The sequence below is a fragment of the Parasteatoda tepidariorum genome, chromosome 6, assembly GCF_043381705.1.
Source record: "Parasteatoda tepidariorum isolate YZ-2023 chromosome 6, CAS_Ptep_4.0, whole genome shotgun sequence".
NCBI classification, from domain to species: Eukaryota; Metazoa; Arthropoda; class Arachnida; order Araneae; family Theridiidae; genus Parasteatoda; species Parasteatoda tepidariorum.
Window position 1 is genome coordinate 20025577 of NC_092209.1, and position 10718 is coordinate 20036294.

At 27.3% G+C, this 10718-nt stretch overlaps 1 protein-coding gene across 1 annotated transcript in view; it reads right to left on the reverse strand.

The window, feature by feature from the left end:
• The window catches only part of LOC107457210 (CKLF-like MARVEL transmembrane domain-containing protein 7), a 98841-nt gene extending 92120 nt beyond the window's left edge, over positions 1-6721 (reverse strand). The window contains exon 1 of the mRNA XM_043052448.2: positions 6564-6721. The gene's annotated coding sequence lies outside the window, so the exon portion shown is untranslated. The remainder of the gene's footprint in view (positions 1-6563) is intronic.
• Between the last annotated feature and the right edge of the window lie 3997 nt (positions 6722-10718).

Genomic DNA, 10718 nt, shown 5'->3' on the forward strand with positions numbered 1-10718 from the left:
CTAACAGCGGTAGAGGTTGTTTTCTCCCTTGTATAACAGTAAAGGCAGAAAAACTACTTTTACAAGTCTTATCCCTACATTTATCTTAACTTAAAAGAAAACATATTTTCTAAACATGTAAAATAAGGAACAGTTAAGGAAGAAAAACTACTTACTATTACAAGTTTTATACCTACATTTATCTTAACTTGTAGAAAACATATTTTCTTAATTTAAAAGACCTTCCGTATCTTTCTTCTTACATACGCAACAATAACAGCGTTTGTTTTCTCCCTTCTATGACAGTAAAGACGGAAAAGCAGCATTTACAAGTTTTATCTCTGCATTTATCTTAACTTGTATAAAAACACATTAAAGAAAGGGAAAGTAATTCATTTAATATGCAGAGATAGCAAATAATAATGATAATTTTGACGATAATAACTTTTTTTAGAAATGAAAAGATAAATGTATTTTTAAAGCGAAAGTATGTTAAGTAAAGTGATTTAAAAAGTAAAGTGGTAGATAAATTTATATAACAAACTAGCACAATGTATATTTAATAAGTTGAACAGTTTCATTAAAAATTTGCTTTGACAGGGATAAGAGTTAGCTCAATTAAATTAAACGGTTAATCAAAATGTTTATGATATAGCTAATTTAAAGTCTTTAAAAGGAAAAATGGATTATTTAACCCTTTGACGTCCGTAGATATATATTTTTGTGTGTTTTTTGACACTTTAGTTAAAAACAGAACAAAAATATTTTGGTATTATTTCAATCATGAAAACAGTCTAATTGTTGCTAAATTATTTGTTAGATTATCGGAATTATATTTTTACTAAAATATAGAATCCAAAAAAGTAGTTGGAATTTTTTTCCCCATTCATTTTCAAAAATTTATCAATAATTAATTTTGTCAATTAAATTAATTTCAATGATAAAAAAACTGTTCCTCTTAGATCAAAGTAACAGCAAATAGTGCAAATTTGAAAAATTATTGTTCGGATTTTACGCTAAACGCCGAAATAGGCACTGGTGCTGCATTATAAAACCATAAATGATTAAAATATTAAATGTAATATTTTTCACTTTCTTTTACTTAAATTGGGACATGGGACAATAAACTACTAACAGGGGACAATACATTAATTAAACAATTATTTTCGAATTTTTTATCTAAATTTTTTTAATTAAGTGGCTACGAATATGATTTGACAACTATATTCGTATTCAAATATAAATATTAAAAAATTGGAATACGCTCATTTTGATGAAAACGGATGTGGTTGAATCATTCTTAAAACACTTTTTAACCCTTTGACGCCAATGGGAACCCGGTTTCTCTTTTTTATATTTCTTTCTTGACGCTTTATTTACAAGCAAAAATATGGTTTAGTATTTTTTATGACTAAAAAACAGTCTATTAATTACTAAAAACATTTCTGTTAGATTATTGGAATTGTATTTGCTCCAAAATGTAAAATCCAAACAAAAGTAGTTAGGAAAAAAATTATTTATATTAAAAAATTTATCAATAATTTATTTTTTATATTAAGGAAATTTCAATGATGCATAACAGTTTCTCTTAGATGTGAATAACTGTAAACAAGTGCTAATATGAGGAATTGTTGTTGATATCTGTGTTTTATACTGTATTTCAAAACCATAAATTATTAAAATGCTAAATACAGTATTTTTTAAATTATTTTGACATAAATTAATGCAAAATAATGAAAAGAGTATGAAAAACATGCTTAATAAAATTTTTCTGACAAGTGTTTCATATATATATTTTTTTTTAAAAAAAAGTCTAAGTAAAAAAGTAAATTAGAAAAAGAAAAAGGACGCACTTTCCTTATAGGACAAGAGTTTTATTCTGCAGCCCCGAAATAAAAAGAAAAAAAAATGTAATCACAAATTTATAGGTAGATAACATTTTCTCGCTTTAATTGGCACTTCAAATTTAAAACATTACATAAATTGATTTTAAAATTATTTTTATAACTTTGTGGCATTTGAGAAAAACATGAATAATTTTAAATTTCTCAAAAATTGAGGAGAATTTTTTTTAACTGTACGAATCATATTCTAATGACTCATTCTCGATTATCACCGATTACGGATTACGAAAAAAACCTTATCTTCAAAATATTGTGTCACTGTTACGATTCGGATAACCTAGTTGAGCCCATGTCTACAAGGTCGTGAGTTCGATCCCCGCTGACCGAAGACTCTCCGTGTACAAAATGGTGACGGGTGCACGCTAAATTTGCCAGGGTTACAAAGTCCTCCCAGTTCCCATAACAAATCAATACCTCAGGGGGTACCGGATCGGAGAATGTTCGTGCTCTGGTTCAGGTCAAAATTACAATCTGTGGCTGGATGGTTTGTGAATACGTCATTCCTATGAAACGGGTTGGGACGTATGTGTGTGACTGAAATCGAGTTCTTAGCCATAGGATGACTATAGTGGAAAGCAAGAAGTGCACCCCTTTGCGTAAAATAGGTTTGTCAGTATTGACACGTGGCATAAGATAACAACCACAACATTGGGTTATGGTTACTTTTTTCAAAAGTAAATGTTTTTAAGCATTCAAATAAATATACTATAATTTTCCTTTCTTTTTATATTCTTCATATTTTGATTTTGTATGTTACTTTCTAAGCTCTTAGAACTAAAATATTTGTGATACTCATTAAAAAATTATATCAAATCGGCTCACTTTTTAACAGTTTTCGAAAAACTTAACATTACATAAGGAAGGTTACATTTGTCTTCATTACAATATATTTAGAACAAAGAATACACCTTCTAATTTAAGAAGAAAAAAAATCCATTACCAAACAGACATGCCAAATTGCATACAGAAATATATAGATTTGTAACCCGTTTCTGCAAATTTGTGATACTCCTTAAAAATAAGAAACAATTAAATAAAAAAAAACTTATTTTCGAATTTATGAGTCAAATATTTCCATCTATACACAAAGACAAACATTTGTAGGAATTTAAATAACCATATTATTTTAAGTATTCAATTTTTTATCCATGTTTAAATTTTCCATATCTTTCTATAAAACTAATATATTTCACTTATAATGTTAATTCTTTTATATGCATCAAAATAAGAATGTCAAAAAAAAGTGAATTATTTAAAATTTCCCTAAATTAACTTACAAATCGCCTTTGTCGCAGATATTGATTTTTTACCTTCTACAAATAACGCGTTCGCACATTATTCGAAAATTGGAAGAAACTGCTATGCATGGCCAACGCTAAGGATTTCAAATTATTAGCCAAATATCAAAAGTATTCGCCAAATGCAAATTTTAAAAATTTTTTATTATTAATTTTTTCCCATATTAAACTATTTTACGGTAGTTTACCTCAGGCTTTTATTATTGGATGAAATTCTAATTGGTTATACGGCGCATCGACTGAAAATTACAGCAATCGAATAAAAAACACAGATATGTTTAGAAAAATTCATTTTGACGCAATTTTAATTTCTTTTAACTGAAAACTTTATTCTCAGAATTTAAGTCTTCATCGCATTTGAAAACCACCGCACGATTTTTTAATTTGATCAATTTACACCAGAACAGGTTATCAGATAATGAAAGAATTTAATATAAAATTTAGTAAAAATGAGAAAGTGGTAACAATTATGTATCTAAAAATTTGTTAAATTTAATGAATATGATTGGTTTGTCTGATTTACTTATCAACCACCACTGATTCAATTCTCAAATATATACGACAATTTCTCTCAATTATTTTTAAAATAATATTTGAGTTCATGCTCGCAACGGGTTCACTTTTGGAATTATCAGCGCAGACTTATAAAAACAGTGTGGAGGCTTTCGGATGTAGGAGGCGATGCACTTTTGAGATCATGTTCTTTTCTAAAGATGGATAAAAAGTGGCAACTTGATTATTTTATTTAGCGTGGTGTATTATTAAAAGAAATCTCTTTAAGACGATTTGAAACTACTCAATTACAAAACTTTCAAACTAAAAGAAGTAGCCAATAATTGAAAATATTCACACTTAGTTTAAATGAAAAGATCAAATAGATTTTTTTCAAATATCTTCTCATTTTTTCTCTCCACTAGAAAAGGTTATATTTATACCTCCGCTTCGGGAATAAATTAAAGCATTTAAAATACAAATCAAAGCTTCGATAATAAATTTATCTATTAAAATGCAAATTTAATAACAATTAAACTCTTCTTCTCGGGGAGATTTTTCGATAATGGCGTATAAACGAAGAATCACTGATTATCCTTTTTACTTGCAGTGAAAAAGATAATTAAACATTAGTGATATTTTTTATTTTTTTATCATACTACTAATAAAATTTTAAATCCTAAATCTTCATCTAAATTTGAAGAATACCTTTATTCAGAATTTTTTTTTTGCTTTCATTTTGTTTCGGAAAAAAAATTGTTGCACGAAAATTCCAAAGTTTCTTTATACTCTCGAGTCCGTTAATTATTAGAGAATCTTATCAGAGGACCTAAAAAATTTTTTTCTTCTTTATTTTAGAATTTTTATGATAAAATTTTGAAAATTTTTTTTATTAACTAGTACAAGGCGATATTGGAGTTTAATCTCGTTATGCGTTGTCAGGATAAATCAATATTTTACTGAGTATTGTTGTTTTTTGCTAATTTGACTAATTTGCATTATTTTTATATTGATCAACTGATTTGTCACCCAAATCAATTTAATTGCATTTCACTATAATCTGATAAACAATGTTTATAGTTACCAATAATATAATATTTTATCATGTATATTCATTTTTCATTTTCTGATATTGATCGTTGATATTCTTTTTCTGATATAGATCGGTATATTATTATTTTCTATAATTATCATTATCCATAATACACGTTACATTAATTTAATTATTGTTTATAATAAACAATAATTATAGTTACCAATAATATAATATTTTATCATATATATTCATTTTTGATATTGATAGTTAATATTCTTTTTCTGATATTGATCGGTATATTATTATTTTCTATAATTATCATTATCCATAATACTCGCTACATTAATTAATTATTGTTTATCGAATTTAATTATTGTTTGTAACAATAATTATAGTTACCGATAATATAATATTTTATCATACATATTCATTTTCTGATATTGATCGTTAATATTCTTTTTCTGATATTGATCGGTTTATTATTATTTTCTATAATTATCATTATCCATAATACTCGCTACATTAATTTAATTATTGCTTATCGATAATAATCGTAAAATTATTATTTTCAATAAATATGGTATATTCATTAATTATTATTAGGCATGGCATGAACTATATATAGTTAGAAATATGTAGTGAACAATTTTTAGTACGATCTTTTAAAAATATCAATCTTCTCAGCAATAACCTTAACTATAATTACAAAAAAAAAAAAAAAAAAAAAAAAAAAAAAAAAAAAANAACACATTTAAATAATGAAGGCCTTTCCCAACACCTATGACCGTTTTTGATAGTTTATAGTCTATTAAAAAACTATTGGTGTATAAATATTGTAAGACAATTTATTGTTAAATAGTAAAAATTTATTGTATTGTATTACTGTATAAACAATTTATTGAATAAATTGTTTAGTTTTTTAAACCTACGTTTTAAAATTATCAATCTTCTCAGCAATAGCATCAACTATAATTACAAAAAAAAACTCATTTAAATAACGAATACCTTTCCCAAGACCTATGACCGTTTTTGATATTTTGAGCCAACTTATTGTATGAATTGTATTGTTGTATTTAAAACCAACTCTTGCCATTAAATCAGTTTCGTAAAATTATATATTTAATTCAGTTTTTCAAAACCCATGCTTTAAAAATATGAATCTTCTCAGCAATATGATAAACTATAATTACAATAAAAACACATTTAAGCAAAAAATATCTTTCCCAAAACCCTTGAGCGTTTCTAATAAATTATAATCTTTAAACAACTATTGTTGAATAAATATTTTAAACCAACTTATTGTATAAATTGTATTGTTGTATAAATATTTTACATCAGCTGTTGTCATTGAATCGGTATTTCGTAAAATTATATATTTAATTCAGTTTTTCAAAACCCATTAAAATATATAAAAATATATTAAAGCAGATTGGAATTTTATTATAGTAAATGAGGAATCCTGAGTATCTGAAACTAATAAACACACCATTGCAGCAATCCAATCAATGATGCGTGGTTTCAAATAGTTAAGTTACCAATTTTAGTCAATTGAATCTTATACCAACCATTTTGCAATTCAATAAATTTCGCAAAATGCTACAATACAAAACTAAAATAATAAAATATTAAAAATTATTGAATTATCAGAAAATATTAAAATAATTAATAAAAATATTCCATTTTTTTGTTTTGTTTAATAGCAAAAACGGTATTATCTCAGCAAATAAAAATTATCAAAAAACATATATTTCTAATGATACTAATTATTCTATACCTTTATATACTGATGAATCAATTTTCAATGATACTATAAGAAACTGCAGTCCCGACGAAATAAAGTAAAAGACTGCTTACCTGTGAATAGCCTATTTGAAAACGAGATATGAATTTGTTAGAAATAGTGTTATAAACAATTATCTGAGGATAATTTCATGAGAGGATAAGGAGAATCCTGCTTCTTTTCCTCATACCACCATGGCTGACCATCTCTACATCACCTCGATCTATAAAATGATTCCTGCCATCTATCGACCAAAGAATAAACTATGCGGCACATTGCGTAAATTGCTCATCGGGCAGCAACTGCAAGAAGTTTTCTGATACAAAAGTGTTTGTTGTCTTAGAATGATTTAAAAGAATTGTTACTTTTATTTACCAAATCATTCTGAAATTATATTTAGTGAAGTATTGTGTAAAGTTTAATAAATATATATTGTTTACAACAAATACGAAAAAGTAAATTATAAAAATTTAAATTAGTAAACAACTTAACCTCGATACCACTAAAATATTTAAGATTTTCTTCTTTTCTGTCCATTCGAACAGAGGAAATGGAGTTAGTGAGGACAATTCTTATAAAATCGCCAAAAAAGCTTACTTATCAATATTTTGAGAATATCTAGTATTCTTTTAGTCAAAATTTGAATGTTTATTTGTTTGTTTTGAACGATACATATGCTCATTTGATTGTATTATTTTAAAAATATTTTTGTCTACTTTTGTTTCATTAAATGGACAAGTATAAATATGTCAAAGGGCTAGTGTAGACATGTCATAAAATTAATTATTTAATATGTGCTTACTTAAGAAAAACAAGTCAAATCAAATTCGAACTAATTTTTTCTTAAAATAAACCCATTAAAATATATCAAAATATATTAAAGCAAATTAGAATTTTATAATAGTAAAGAAGGAATCCAGAGTATCTGAAATTAATAAACACACCATTGTCCTTAATAAATAATTTTATAATTGTCGATTTTAGTAGATGTTGTTTTTAATTACATAAATGCCAACTATTCCCATTTCAGTTTACCGCCATTTTGAATTTTAGTTAATGTTGAAGATTTTTAATTACATGATCGTCAACTGTTACAGTTACAGTTTATTATAATTGTTTATTTTAGTTAATGTTGAAGCTTTTTAAATATAACCCAACTATTCCATTTTTAGTTTATCATAGTTTATTTTAATTAATGCTGTAGCTTTTAATTAATATAAATGCAAACTATTCCCATTTTAGGGCGTAATCATTGTTCATTTTCATTAATGCGAAGCCTTGTAATAGCATAACATTGGGGAATTTCATTTCGTGTGTGGGAATTTCAAATCTGAAACTTATTTTGTTCCGAAAACAACAGAATTTTTTTCAAAATGATATTTTATTATTTTTAATTTAACTTAATTTAATTTTATTTTTTTGTCTGAACATACAAGTTTATAAAGTACGTATTGGTTTATATACATATGCACTTGTCTGCTCCTTTAATAATAAGACCAAAGACAAAAAACATAGGTACATAACGTGATTCATCAAAAATTAAAATGTATTTTCCCTTGATTCCTTCCCATCTTTACGCACCAGAAAATTGAGGACACTTAATATTCACGGCATGCAGTTAGGTTAGCCATCAGTTAGGTGACATGTCTCCCATTTCATGACCATGTGTACGTATTTGCAAAACAAGGAAAATCGGCGTCACTCAGTTACTGGAATCTTTGAATTTATTTATTTATTTTTCTAAAATTTTTATAACCATCGTTGAACAGCCAATTCAATTTTGGGTTTACGACTACTAATGTTCAACTCCCTTGCCTTGTAATTTTAAACCCAATCCAGAAGACAAGGGAACTCCTGGATTAAGAATTGAGAGAAATTTTTCTTCGTGGAAAATATTTGATGGAACTAGCTAACATTTGCGTTACATGGAGAGGAAAACTACGAAAACTTCCGACAGTTAGCTTGACAGCAAGGGGACTAACCAATGATCCGTCTACCACTGAGGATAGTTTACGTCAGCATTGCGATCGGTGCGAGCTGCATACGGAATTCGTACCTACCAACCATCACTGGGATTCGAACCCGGTTCACTCTATTTAAAGGCGAATGTTCTATCCCCTGACCATGACGGCTCTTTAAATTTATTCGGAAGAGACAAGAAACTTGAACCTTTCTCAAGTAAAAATTTACAAGACATTGCGCTTAGAGTTTTGATAGAAAACTTAGACAAATGAGGTATTGTTTGCCATATATTTTTAAAGTGTTTATAAAAACTGATAGTTAAGAAGTTATAAGGATTGTGTGAAAATAAAATATAATTTTATACTCTTTTAAAATCCACTTACTGCTTTTTAGACATTTGAGGCACTGTCTTCATTGTTTCACTGTTTTTTTGAAACTGACTGTTCAGAATGTGAATTTTGTGGGAACAAAATACAATCCTGAATTTGCATACTCATTTAAGCATCTCAAATTATTATCCAAGCAAGTAAAATATTGTATCCTACATATGTTTGCTGACTGTATCGAATGAAATCATACGCGAAACAGTGAAACTGATTTCTCAGAAGTTGAAAGGATTTTTGTGCACAAAAAGTATTCTCATAACCTTATTGTTATTCTTAATTATTATTCTATTCTTAAATTGTTGTACCTTCTTTACAGTTTTAACCAGTAGCAAATTGTTTTACCTTCCTCGAGTGAACCTAGCTACTGCTATTTTGACAAATTAGGCATTCTTTTTTATGTTTTATAGTTTTATTCATTTATGCATCTCATTTATGCATCTGACATTATTATGAAAACAAGTGAAACATTGTATCCTACGTATGTTTGCTCAATGAATCGAATGAAACCATACACGAAACAATGAAACTAATATTATAGAAATTGAAAGGATTTTAACGCATAAAAAATATTATTTCTCATGTATTTTTGCATGCTGAATTGAATGAAATCATAAGCGAAACAATGAAACTAATATTCCAGAAGTTAAAAGGATTTTTGTGCATAGAAAATATTATATCCTGTGTATTTTTGCACCACACTGAATCGAATGAAACCATACGCGAAACAAGGAGACTAATAATCCAGAATTTATAAGGATTTTTTGTACGAAAAGTATTAGTTTTATTTAAGCTTTTGGTAAGCTATCTGATCATTTAGTTAATTGGATCAGATGTAACGAGGGTTTTCAATAATATAAAGTAGAATTCAAAATACACCTTTTTGAACACCTTTTATAAAAGAAAATGGTAGGGTATTTTCCCTTTAACGCAATGGTAGCATAAAGTGAAACAAAACAAAAAAGAATGTGCATACATATTCAAACTTGTAACAAAAGTATCCGAAAGAAATCAGTGCAGGAATGACGCAGGCGACATTTGTTACCTTTTTAATTACTCAACCCTTTCCACCACTATGACTTGCATTTAATATTATTCTTATACAAGCATTTTTTGCTTTCTCTTTCAGTAGTTGACGGAAAAAAATATGCTTTAAAATGTTGCTAATTTTATTTTATTTTCGTAAATTTNACCCTTTCCACCACTATGACTTGCATTTAATATTATTCTTATACAAGCATTTTTTGCTTTCTCTTTCAGTAGTAGACGGAAAAAGATATGCTTTAAAATGTTGCTAATTTTATTTTATTTTCGTAAATTTTGACTTTTAATAGTCTGCACTTCTTGCAATTTTAGTAACCATTAGCAACCCTGCCATTGATACACCTGACATATGCCTTAATAAGATGTCCTAACTATGTGTTAATGCCGTACCACTTTATTTTTAAAAAGGCACATTCTGCATGCTTGTAAAATGGGACGTTTTCTTTCACGGAAAGAATTTTTCAGTAGACTTAATACTTATCTATTTTGGTACTTCATTATACATTTAGCTACCACTTCGGAAAATCTTTTTTATAAAGAGTAAAAGTTGGCATGAACTGAGCCATCTTCTGCTGCATCAGAAAGTCTTCACACAGCATATTATAATCAGTCTGCCCAGACTACTAAGAAAGTGAACCTGTTGTGCGCATGAACCCAAATTCTACTTTAAAAGTACTTCGATATCATACATAGATAGTTATGTTAGGATCAGCCCTGCGAGGGGCTCTAACTAATTCATCTGAGTGGGGATGTATAATAAATCGTCGAAGCTCAATTGAATGGAGAAAGTTGTGGTTAAGTAACATTTACTGAGCGAAAATTAAAGTAAAGAAACGAGAT